The 12513-nt window shown below is 36.2% G+C and overlaps 1 pseudogene across 1 annotated transcript in view; it reads right to left on the reverse strand.

Moving 5' to 3' along the window:
• The window catches only part of LOC308278907 (tudor domain-containing protein 5-like), an 81856-nt pseudogene that overhangs the window by 50916 nt on the left and 18427 nt on the right, over positions 1–12513 (reverse strand). The window contains exons 7-11 of the transcript in view: positions 7724–7877; positions 5041–5210; positions 4184–4380; positions 723–935; positions 151–217 (exon numbers count right to left, since the gene is read on the reverse strand). The product of the transcript in view is annotated as a tudor domain-containing protein 5-like (transcript). The remainder of the gene's footprint in view (positions 1–150; positions 218–722; positions 936–4183; positions 4381–5040; positions 5211–7723; positions 7878–12513) is intronic.

Consider the following 12513-nt stretch of genomic DNA (forward strand, 5'->3'; position numbering starts at 1 on the left):
TTTGTCCATATAGCTATGTTCCATACAGTATTTAATGATTTTTTTGAGGGCTACTTCTGTTTTATTTTTGTATCTTGAGAAATCAGATCTGTTCTTGGCACATAGTAGGCACTCAAATGTTTGCTGATGAATGGAAAAAAGGATACACACCTCTACTGGTCTCACTCAAGCCAAAGAACAAGGGATAGCCTGAGCTGGAAGTCTAGTGTAGCAGCACCTGCAGGAGAGAATCAAGGTATGAATATTTAATCATATGTTTAAACTGAGTTTTATGGAATCTGTTTCTTAATTTGTTATCCATAGTATGTGATTTGTGAATTTTTAAATTAATGCCTGGCACTTTAAAACAATCTAAGAAACAAAATGATAAAATATAAGCCCTTGAGAGAATCACAAGGTAGAAATAGTTCAAACTTCCTGAATATATAATATATCAGTGCTCCTCTTAGTATAACCCAGACAGTCATTTTTTTGATAAGAGATTGAAATTTAGTCTGAGGGTCTATTCAAATTTATAGTCAAGTAAAAGAAGACACAAGAGATTATAGTTGATCTGTAAAATTAAATGACCAGGTGTCAAGTCGGCTCTAAGAAAAAGGGATGAAAAGGAGTAAAGGATAGAGAGAGGAAAGCAAGAGAAAAGAGAGATCCCGGCCTCACTGAGTTTCAGCATTGTGATTCAAAATGTAATTTGTCCTTTGTTCTTATTAAATTCAACTCACTTGAGGAACCTCAAAGAGGACTTCTGAACAGTTCTGATATTTCCAAAGCCTGGGTAGAACACTTCAACTTCCTTTTCCCCAAGGACTTGATGTATAATAACCCGATACTACCACTTCTCATTAGAAATTCTTACACAACAGAGATGTCCTGGTTGGATAAAATATTCTGGCATGATGTAGCAATCAGAAACCAGCTGGTAAGAATAACAATGCCTGCATAATTTCCTAATACAGAAAAGCCCACAGGGGAGAAAATTAAAGATAATGTCTATTGATGTATCAAGAACAGTAAAGTCTTGACAAAAAGAAAATGAAAATTCCCAACATTTTCTTTTTTAAAATTTTAATACTTTTATTAGTTCATGGTAGTCTCACAACATAATGTAGTTCCTAGTGATAGTGACATACATGTACTTGGTGGGCTTTCCCTGGTTCCCTCCCCACTCCTCCCACTTCCCCACATAGGATATTGAGATTAGCATTGGTATTTTCACATGTGTACATAATGTCTATGGAAGTAATTCCTTTGTTGATCCTCCTTTCCCCTTCCCTTTCCTAGACTACTTCCCTGGCTCCACTGGAGTTTCTCCTCCATTATCTGAAGTCTCTGTGGTATCTTGATTACGCCCTAGCTTCCACACAGGAGACATTTTTTCATTTTTTTAATGTTTATTTGTGACAAAGTATATTGTTTTCTTTTTTCTTATCTAAACCCTTTCTCTTCATCAACAAACTTCAAGGAGAAAGTATGAAATTCATCTTCCTATCTTGCATTTTTTGAAGAGAATATAATTCAACTTCATTCTCCAATGCTTCCTAAAATGGACTTTTTTTTTTTCAAAAAGGCCAATGACCTGTTAAAATCCAAATCCAGCCAGGCGTGGTGGTGCACGCTTGTAATCGCCGCGCTTGGGAGGTGGAAACAGGAGGATTGCACAGGTTCGAAGGCTTAAGAGACCCTGTACCCAAATTTTAAAAAAAAGTATAAAAATAGGTCTGGGAGTGTAGCCCAGAGGTAGAAGGGTTTCCAGGAACCCCAGTACCACCAAAAACTAAAACTAAAATAAAATAAAATCCAAATCCGGCAGCCTTTCTCTCCACAGCTTCTCCTTAGAGCATTACCTGTTTTCAAACTCTTTCTTAGTTTCCAAGACACAATTCTCTCCTACTTATTCCTTGCCAAAAACTACTCCTTAATAGGCTCTACCCTGCCTTAAAAATGTGGGTTCTTTAGGAAGTATAACATAAAAGCTCAAAAACCAGTTTCCATAATTTATGAACTATAAGAAGAATTTCTGTTTTCATTTCCCTTGTTGTGGATGAGGACAATAATAAGAAAACCTTAGTTAAAATATGTGGAAACTTAGGCTAGTGACCAGATATAGTAAGCACTTAGTGTGTGTGTGTGTGTGTGTGTGTGTGTGTGTACTTATAGTGTGTGTGTATATATATATAGCATATATGTACTTATAGCATATATAAGCACTTATATATTCTTATATATAGTATATATGTAGTTATGCACATATATATAGCATATATGCACTTATAGCACATATAAGTGCTTATATATTCTTATATATAGTATATATGTAGTTATGCGTGCATATATATATATATATATATATATATATATAATATCTTGGATTTTTTATTGGGAATTGAGCCCAGATCCATTCTACTTCTGAGCTATACCCTCAGGCCTTTTTTATTTTTTGTTTTGAAACAGGGTCTCACTAAGTTCATTAGAGTCTCACTACTTGCTGAGGCTGTCCTCGAACCTGTGATCCTCTTGTCTCAGCCTCCCAGATACTGGGATTACAGGTGTATATACACCATGCCCAGCTTCAAATGTAGCTTTTTAAAAGTAGAGAAAAGAGATAATTTAGAGCAGTAGTTCTCTAAGTATAGTCCACAGACCCCTAGGTCCCTGATGCCCTTTCTAGGAATCCCACAAGATCAAAACTATTTTCATAATATTACTAGAATCTTATTTGCCATTTTCATTTTCACTATGATGACATTCACACTGATGGTGTAAAATCAACCACAGGCAAATGAGTCAGGTGCCTTAGCTGAATCTAAACAGTCAAATTTTAGTCACTTATCACTGCACTCATTCACCTTAAAAGGAAAAAACAGTGTCAAGAATGCCCTTGATAAAGCAGTAAAGATTGTTCATTAAATCTCAATCACTAAGTGACCATCTTTTCAAGATTCTCCGTGATATAACGGACATAAGTAAGATAAAGCACTTCTCAAGTAATCTCAAGGAAAAACACTGTTTGAGCTGTGATGTAAACTAGCCTCTTGTGGGGGAGATGGAGGTGTGAATTTTATTTCAAAAATACACTAGCCACTTTTTAAATGGAACATCATTTTTGCTTGACACAACCACTAACAAACTATAACGTGTACTTGGGTATTTGGCACACATCTTCCCCCAAATTAAGCGAGCCTCTCACTTCAAGTAAAACAATAGTATGTTGTCATTGATAAAATTCAAACCTTCAAGTGAAAGCTAGGATACTGAAAATGTTGCATCTGCCATCACAAGCTTCATAGTTTCTCAATAGTCAACAGTTTTTTTCTGATTAAATCAGTAGTAATACTAATAAATGTGATTTTTTTTGGTGGTACTGGGGTTCCTGGAAGCCCTTCTACCTCCGGGCTACACTCCCATCCTATTTTATATTTTTGAAACAGGGTCTCTTAAGCCAGCGAGGCTGGCTTCGAACTTGCGCGCTCCTGTCTCCGCCTTCCAAGCGCGGGAATTACCACCACGCCCGGCAATAAATGTGATTTTTAAATATTGTGTCATGAATGTGTCAACATTTGGAAGATCTATATAATGACCTAGCATTTTACAAGTGATCAATACATGTTATAAAATTGTACATGGGTTAAAATTTATTCAGGGTTTGTTTCATTCAAGTTCATGTTTAGAGGCGCCCTGTGGTTGCTTATATGCTCTATTTCTGTCTTGAAATTCTTAATAACTTAAAAATAAGGAGTGCTGCATTGTTTTGTGATGCTGAGGATTGAACCCAGGGGCATGCTACCTCTGCACTACACCCCCAACCTTATTTTATTATTTTATTTGGAAGCAGGGGCTCACTAGGTTGATGAGACGCACTTCAAAGCTGTATTTTTCTTATCTCAGCTTCCTTGCAAGTACTGAGATTATAGGCATGCCCCACCATGCCCAGCTGTAACCTGCATCTTAATTTATAGCCCACCTAAATTTATAGCCCATCTATAATTACGTAGCTAGTCCTAGATCAAATCAAAGTACAAAGGTAGATCAATGTGTGTGTGTGTGTGTGTGTGTGTGTGTGTGTGTGTGTGTGTGTGTGTGTTTACTGGAGATTGAACCTGGGGGCATCCTACTTCCGAGCTACCCGCCCAGCCCTATTTTATTTTTTATTTTGAAACAAGGTCTCACTAAGTTGCTCTCCTACCGCATTTCAATCATCATGTCTTCCAGTAACTCTGATGAGTCCCTGCTATAGGTTCAGACGTAGAATTGACTAGGAGAGATGTTGTACTCCACAAAGATGCCCACCATGGTACTGGTATCTAATGATGGAAGTCTGCATAATTTCTTCTCCCATACAGCATCTGGTGGGATATCATGACCTGTCTTTGCCATGCTGAACTGTGATTTGTATGTATTATAAGAAAGAAATTAAAGAAACCATAATAAATCTTTGGCAACATTTTGAACTCTATGGTTTATTTCTAAAATTATAATTCATGAATTGCCTTTATCAGAACCACCTGGGAAATTATAAAAATGCATATTTTTGCCCTTAAGCCACATTTACTGATTCAGGAATACTTGAGAATGGAGCTCACAATTATGCAGTTAAAAATCCTCCAGACGTTTCTTTACGTTAAAATATGAAAATACTGCCTTATAGTACTAGACAGAAAGTTAATAAGAAGTATTATACAATTGCTTTATGCAAAATTGACAACATGATACTTCAAACATTCAGGCTGAACTAAGGTCAATTCACATCTTAATCAATCCTACCAACAATGAAAGGTACCTAAGGAATAGATTAAATTTCAGACTAGTCTTCGATTTAAAACTAGAGTTGCACAAACATTCTCACTCTAAAATATATTCTTTTCTTCTAGGCCTTTTTTATTGTTCACCCTTAATAACAAGTACCAACAAAATAAGTAATGGGAGATGAGAACGCCAAAAGGGAGAATGACCTGTGAAAATGTAATGATGACACCAATCAAAAAGGGAAACAAAAAGAGAAAAAGGTATAATAATGGAGAAAAAAATAAAATGACCAAATACCTGAGGCTTGGTGCAAATGCAAGATTTGTAGCAGTCATTGAGGCACAGAGCCCAAAACAGAGCTCCTTTGTTCTCCCCTGAGGCCCCTAAAGGGTTTTCCAGCCTACTCTTTGAAACAGGGATAGAGACCCAACGATCATCATAAGAGAACTGTGAAATCTCAAAATCAACTGAAAACTTGAAAATGAGGCTAGTTAAATAAATAACAGAAAACTAGAAGAAATGTTATATAAGGTGACTTTAGACCAAAGAACTGGTCTCTATCAAAAAAAAAAAAAAACCGATGTATCTAGGAATAAGATTTTTCTAAAAAGAACTTTGGCTTAAAGAAACATTCAGTCAGTTACTTTTCAGGCATGCACCATCATGTCCTGGTAAGGCTTCTTAAACTTTGGTGAATGGCTTTATTTTACAACATCCTATTTTTTTTTTTTTTTTACTTTTTGTTCTAAGCACTGAGCATTCGTTGCTTAACTAACAGTGTACATAGCTATTTAATATTCTACGATTCCTTAATTCTTCGGGAATTACCAAGTCAATCTCATGTTTTGTTTAAATTTATATGTGTAATGGCAAGTAGATGGCACAATAAAACAGACTCTGGCCAAGCGTGGTGGTCCATGCCTGTAATCCCAGTATTTGTGAGGCTAAGACAGAAGGATCACAGGTTCGAGGACAGCCTCACCAAGTAGTAAGTTTCTCATCAACCTAGTGAGACCCTGTTTCAAAATAAAAATAAAATATGGTTGAGGTGTAGCTCAAAGTTGGAATATCCATGGGTTAAATCCCCAGAAACACACACACACACACACACACACACACACACACACACACACTCCAGACTAACAGATCTACAACCACAGTGGCTCTTAAAGAAATGAACTTATAAGCACAAAAAGATGTAGGTACAGCTGAGCATGGATGCACATGCCTCTAACCTAGTACTAAGGAAGCTGAGACAGGAGGATCTCAGGTTTGAGGCCAGTCTCAGCAACTTAGCAAGACCCTGTTTCAAAATAAAATAGGGCTGGGGTGGATGTGTAGCTCATATATAGAATGTCCCTAGGTTCAATATCCAGTATTGTCCCCCCAAAAAAAAGAAATAGGTACAAAAATATTTATCACAAGGCTGTGGATATAGCTCAGTGGTAGAATAGTTGCTAGCATTTATAAGACCCTGATTTTGATCCCCAGCACCACAGACACACATACACACAAAAAAAACACTATATTTTCATAATGGTAAAAATGAAAACAATCTAAATGTCCATCAATAGGAAACTGGTTAAATTAATTATAACAAATTTACATAAAAGAATTATATATAAACTGGACTTGGTGGTGGTGCATGCCTCTAGTCTTAGTACTTGGGAGGCTGAGACAGGGGGATCTCAAGTTTCTCCTGTCAGGTTCCTCCTATCTGGTTCCTCCTGCCAGCCTCAGCAATTCTTCGAGGCTCTCAGCAATTCTTCCCTGCCTCAAGATAAAAAGTAAAAATAAGGGCTGGGGATGCTGCGCAGTGGTAGAGTACTCCCGAGTTCAATCCACAATACCATACATACACACAAAACAGCCAAGGACTTACAGATTATTTACATTGAACATCCTGCTTTGTGCAAAAATTATACATATGGTAATTTAAGTATATTATATAGAAGAGGTCCAGAAATATTCACACTGAAACTATTAACATTAGTTGCCTCTATATTGTTGGAATGTTAAACTTTTGTGATTAAAAATCTATGTGTAAGTATACATTGAAAAAAATCTAGAAGGCTATATAAAAATTCTATTTTGTTTGGTATGGTAGATTAACTGAGGGAGACATATTTACTTTCTATTCTTCTATGCTATTTGAAATTTTAAAAATACTAGTATTTAGCTCAAGGGCATACTACTGCTGAGCTACATCCCCAGCACATTTTTGCATATGTGATACTGGAGATTGAACCCAGGAGATTCTGCCTCTGAGCTACACCCCCAGGCCATTTTTAATTTTATTTTTTTGTTTGCTAGGGATTGAACAAAGGAACTGAGGCTGGCTGTGAACCTGCGATTCTCCTGTCTTAGCCTCCCAAGTACTAGGATTACGGGCATGGGCCACCATGCTCAGCCTGTATGAATATTTCTTAAATAAACATGAGTTATTTTAATAGTCATAAACACCAATTAAGGCATTTACATTTCTTACAATCTCATGAAAATCTAGTTATCTTATTAAAAAAAAAACTAAGCCAAAAAGAAAAATAAAAGTCAAGTCGTTTTTAAAAATTATCCAGAAAAAAAAACCCTGGACAATAAATAAATTTTTAAAACTCAGAGGCTGTGATGGGAGGATCACAAGTTTAAGGCTTGCCTGTGCAACTTAGCAACTGTCTCAAAATAAAAAGAAATTTTAAAAAATGGGATAGGAATGTAGCTCAGAGACAGAATACTTCTGGGTTCAATCTCCAGTACCACATATGAAAAAAAATTCAGCTGGTTTTTATCAATAATTTAACAATACAGATTAAACTCATTACCATAAACACCATCAGAAAGGTTATTATATACAAAGCATTTAATGATGTGTTTGGTTAATATGGTTATAATGATGATTCACACCAAACCAATGCATTCAGTTTCCTTCTCCTTACAAAGACAATTAAAAATGAGGTCTGCAATAGATTGTAGCTTAACTCACCAGGTAGTACAGGCCTCATATCAGCAATGAAAACCAGAAAGTCTTGTTCTCCTTCCTTGAACTCCACACGGAGAATGTCATCAAGAGCGTCAACAAGTTCTGTCACATTTAAGGAGCTCAATTTTTCTTGTGAACATTGCTCTTTAAAAACTACCTGTCACAAGAAATAAAAATTATGCAAACACATTAGATAACAGAAATATAAAATACCATCTTGTGCCCCATTAAGATATATGGCTACAATGCACCAATAAAAAAATTTAAAAAGAAATATAAAATATATAGTTGTCACTGGACAATGCTTTAGTTTGGGTTTTGCCAAACTAGAATTTTAAGAGACAGTGAACTCAAATGTAAAGGCTTATTTCCTTTACAAGCATAATACAAATCAAGAAACCAATAATCCCTCACCATAAAACTTCTAGGCTGATGTCAAGCTCCTTTGAGAGCATATGGTAAACTGACGTGAAAGTTAGGGAACCTATATTCCTCTCATTTCTAACAATATCAGATTATAAAGAAAGTCCTCAGCTAGGCGTGGTGGCCAATGCCTATAATCCCAGTACTTGAAAAGCTGAGACAGGAGGATCACGGGTTCAAGGACAGCCTCAGCAACTTAGAGGAGACCCTGTTTCAAAAAAAAATATTAAGCCGGGCGTGGTGGTGCATGCTTGTAATCCCCGCACTTGGGAGGCAGAGACAGGAGGATCGCGCAAGTTCAAAGCCAGCCGCGCGCACTGGCTTAGGAGACCCTGTTTCCGAATAAAAATGTAAAAATGTGTCTGGTAGTGTTGCACGGAGGTAGAAGGGCTTCCAGGAACCCCAGTACCACAAAAAATAATAATAAAATAAAATAAAATAAAATAAAATAAAATAAAAATATTAAAAGGGCTAGGGGTGTCACTCAGAAGTAGAGCACCTCTGCCAGACGTGGTGGTGCATGCTTGTAATCCCCGCGCTTGGGAGGCTGAGACAGGAGGATCACGCAGGTTGAAAGCCAGCCTCAGCTGGTTTAAGAGACCCTGTTTCCAAATAAAAATATAAAATATATCTGGGAATGTAGCCCGGAGGTAAAAGGCCCCTGGGTTCCATCCCAAGTACCACAAAAAAAAAAAAAAAAAAAAGAAGTAGAGCACCTCTGGGTTCAATTCCCAGTACCAAAATAACTAAATAACTGAATAAATAAAGCAAGTCTTCAATAAAATATGGTGTACAAAATATAAAAACCATAAGGCCATTGTTATTTCTATTCAATAATAACTTGCTTTTTCAGAGAAAGAATATTCACTATCATTTTCAATATGCAGAATGGTATTGCTGTTTTAAAATATTTCTTTAAATTTAATTTTTCACCTTAGAAGTATATGGTTTTAATTCTTTGTCTTGACAAAGGAAAGTCATACTAAATAAAGACAGGAGAGATTATATATGATAGATGCCAAGTAAGTTTGGGTTTAAACTATACAATAAATTGATATGTTGTCCTTGTAAATCAGACCTATCACTAAAATGCTCAAACTATTAATCTAACTTTTGTCTCCCAAACCAAAATAGAACAACTAAACCGATCATAATTATTAATGTCCTTCTCCGACATCAATAATTTTCATAGGAAACATACTGTTTTTTGTAGGAAATAAAGCCTAGCTTCTGACATGATTGCTTTGGACATAATCTAAAGGAACAGAAGCAAACACTATAATAGGACTAATCATTTTTCTATATAAGTGTACATATATATATATATATATATGTTTATCACTATGACTATCATATACAATTACAGTGCACAATAAAAACAAAGCAATGTTCAGGGAAGCCTTATTAGTATGTCCCATCTGAAAAATAACCTAATTTTTTGTAAATATAGTCATGTATATCTATAAAATATCCATAAACAGGTGTAAAACCAGTCAGAAAGTGGTACAGCTAGGCTGCAGACATTGCTCGTGTCGTCTAAGACCCAACTCAACTCTTAAGACTACTTCCATAGAACAATTATAAAAGTAGGAGCCTAGAATTAGTTACATCATGGCTCAGAAAGGTCATTGATATCATATTCATAGCCACCCAGGAACATCCCAAGGGAAAAACAGGTAGAGGTCAGAGCAATAGTGGTAGCAAATTAGAATCAGTATCTCTACTCACTTCTTTGTACATTATATACTAAGGCTTCTTCTCTTTATGTTCATAGTCTCTAATGATTTCTTTACCCTCTTTATAAGCAACTAATACTATGGAAATGCAATTCAATTGAACATAAGACTACATTGGGGAGGATTTTTAATGTAAACTGATTTTTTCAAAAGGTAACATATTGAAAGTCTCAACAAAGTTTCCAGCTCACCTCCAATTCTTCAGTCATCTAGCAATTACCTTCCTGGAAATAACTGTCATTACCAGTTTTTTGTGCAACTTTCCAGAAACTGTCAAAACTTGAACATTTTAATAGAAAACTTTCTGTTTTGTTGACTCCAAATGATAAGCAATGAAGAAATTGCTCTTTTTACTCTTGCTCACATTTCTCTTCCATCTCCAGTCCAATATTAGTTATCCTATTTTATCTTAGAGATTATATTTATGCCTTCAGATATATGTATATATCCTATTATGATTTTGTTTTCTCACAGTCTGTATTTTGCAGATGATAAACTCATAGTACAAACACAACTTTTTGAAAACCAGAAGCTGGAACAGACTCATGCTTGATTCCTTTGACAAGACTATAAGTGATACTGTGTGTTCTAAAATAGGCACATAATGTTTTCTATCAGAAACCATTACTGGTCAATACCCATATCCCTTATTTTATCAAGGGCCTTAATAGAGTGTTATTATATCAATGCTTTTTAATTATTTAGATGGGATATTTTTATAGTGATATACATGCCACTGGACAATGCTTTAATTTGGATTTTGCCTTCCCCTCATTTGCTTTTGGTCACCTAGTCATAGGTCACCCAGTCATACCAGTTTGTTTAGAAAAACCAGGATTTATGATTCTAACTTACCACTTTTCAAGAAAATGATTGATTCTTTCTCACCCTCCATGTTGAACAGTTAGTTTTTTCAATATCATTTTAACTCATGTAATTAAATATATTTGGTGGGCTTTAAGCCACTGCAATGATTATCCTTACTAAAGCCTGAAATAAATTTTTAAGTGGATTCCTAAGCCTATTGATGTGAAGCTAGTCACTAACCTCTTCCTTGCTGGTTGGTATGACAAGATGTTTCAAGATCACATGGGCATGTTGGCACATGCGTGCAATAACAGTACTCAAGAGGAGGAAATAGATCACAGGTTTGAGGCCAGCCTCAATAACATAGCAAGACCCTGGGTTTTTTGTGTGTGGTACTGGAGATGGAACCCTTCCACCTCCGGGCTACACTCCCAGACCTATTTTTTTATATTTTATTTGGAAACAGGGTCTCTTAAGTCAGTGAGGCTGGCTTTGAATATGCGTGCTCCTCCTGTCTCCATATCCCAAGCCGGGGTGGGTGGGTGGGTGTTACAAGTGTGCGCCACCATGCCAGGCCAAGACCCTGTTTTAAAACAAAAAGATAAAACAAGGCTGGGGTAGCTGAGCATGGTGGCGCACACTTGCAATCCCAGCATTTAGGAGGCTGAGACAGGAGGATCATGGTTTTTGGACAGCCTCAGCTACTTAATGAGGCTCTCTGCAACTTAGAGAGACCCTGTTTTGAAAATAAAGAATAAAGAAATAGTAGCTCAAAGGTAGAATGCCCCTGGGTTCAATACCCAGTACCACAAAAAAATACATAGAGCTGGGGTGTAGCTGAGAGGTACAATGCCCCAGTACCAGAAAAAAAAAGTTTCAGGCTCAATTTATGCAATTAGCGCGCACACACACACACACACACACACACACACACACACACACACACACACTGTTGGGTGGTGGCGCACGCTTGTAATCCTAGCATTTGGGTGGCGGAGAAGGGAGGATCCGGGTTCACGGACAGCTTCAGCTACTTAGTGAGGATCTTTGCAACTCAGTGAGACCCTGTTTCAAAATAAAGAATAGAAAATAGGGCTGGAGGTGTAGCTCGGAGGTAGAATGCCCCTGGGTTCCATCCCCAGTACCGCAAAAAAAAAGAATATACTTATATATATTATTACAACTATCCCATAATCATTAATTTGATTTATATCATATTATGTAACAATGGTCTCAGAATAGCAACAATAGTATTACCATCGATATAATAAAAACAAAATATTTGCATTCTACTCACCTTTTTTTATCATTCTGCATTAGCATACCTAACAGACTATGAATCCATTTTACACTATATTCTCTTTCTAACTTATCATTTGGTTTCAGTTCGATAGGTGGTCAGTCCTTTTGTTAATGTCTCTCTAGTCATTTTAATTATTTGAGGTTCATCCCTTAGATTTCTTATAAAGGTTTCATAGAAACAGTAATTCTTGGATTCTTGCATGATGATGAATAGCTTGTCTGGCTCTACAGTTGAGTTAGTTTTGCTAGGTATAAAATCCTTGGCTCACATTTTCTTTCCTTAAATATATGTGTATGTTACTCTTTTCTTCTAGCATAAAACGCTGCTGTAAAATACCTAATAATCTAATTTTGTTTCTTTCTAAGTTACTTGCTCCTTTTTTAATGCCCAAAGGAGTTCTTTTTTATTTAAAGTCCAGTAATTTGGTCTTGGTCATTCTGAATTGATAATTTCAGACATGCAGAGTGTTCTTTCTATATATAGTTTCGAATTTTTCATTTCAGTAAAGTTTACTTGAATTATAG

Source organism: Muscardinus avellanarius (assembly GCF_963383645.1).
Source record: "Muscardinus avellanarius genome assembly, chromosome: X".
Lineage (NCBI taxonomy): Eukaryota > Metazoa > Chordata > Mammalia > Rodentia > Gliridae > Muscardinus > Muscardinus avellanarius.